Source organism: Limulus polyphemus, unplaced genomic scaffold (genome assembly GCF_000517525.1).
Source record: "Limulus polyphemus unplaced genomic scaffold, Limulus_polyphemus-2.1.2 Scaffold178, whole genome shotgun sequence".
Lineage (NCBI taxonomy): Eukaryota > Metazoa > Arthropoda > Merostomata > Xiphosura > Limulidae > Limulus > Limulus polyphemus.
Genome location: NW_013665788.1, coordinates 152,511 through 153,569, shown reverse-complemented (window position 1 = coordinate 153,569; position 1,059 = coordinate 152,511).

The following is a 1,059-nucleotide window of genomic DNA, read 5'->3' as shown; positions in this document are numbered from 1 at the left end:
TACGTCGTTATAACCAAATATATATTACATGTTGAATAAGAAATAAAATGTATATAAAACATATATAAAATAAATGGAAACGGGAGAAGAAATTTTAACATAAATAAATAATAATAATAGAAACTTGCATTTCTTAACTCATTAATATCTTTACTTTAGTAGCTCCTCCATAGACTAAATATATTAAAGTTTATATTGTCAGTCCAAATATCGCAAGAATGTCGTTATTTTTCAGTAAACTTTAAAATTCTATAACATGTACCCAGCTGCTCTCGCTGAAAACTTCTAAAACAGTTGTACAATAACTGTATAAAGAAGGTATTTTCAAAATATGAAACACAAAGTACTATTATTTCTTACTTTAAGAATTTTCTAAGCCTTATTTAAACGTCAATCAAGGAAACAAACACACTGTTGTTTCTCATGTTCTATACATTAGTATAGAACTCAAAACTATGCCAAAAAATACTTCTACCAAAGGCGAAAACTGCCGTGTTCGCGGTTACATACATAAGTATGTAAGTAAGTCAGAATACTACGTATTCGCAACTTTGGATATCAAAAATTAAATCATACTTAGTGTTCTATAGTGTGAAGTGAAATTCTGTTTTCTAATTCATGTGAAAGTTATTCAAAGTGAAAGTTATCAGTTTGCCATAAATTCTGCCTTATGGTTTAGTTATTTCAAGTTCTGTTGACAAACGTTTGAAGGAACTTTTTCATCCATTAAATATTTAAAATCATTTGACTAGCTAGATGATGCTTTTCTGCTTCCTGTTAATATTTAAGAGTATGCACTATTTTATGAAATTAAACTGCGCAAGTGCAATCCTGTTTATTTATTTCCACAAACTTCGTTGTATATACAGTTTTTTTTGCTCATTTATCATTCGAGAATTAGGTAATAACATGAATTGATGAATGTGTAAGCGAGAACATTTATGTAATAAATTAACAATACCAGTACAAGGACCAAAGAAATCGTTTTTTGTCACAAGTTCTTGAGTTCGCTTTTTATCCATGTACGATTATCTGTAAGTACATAAAGTTGATTGTTTG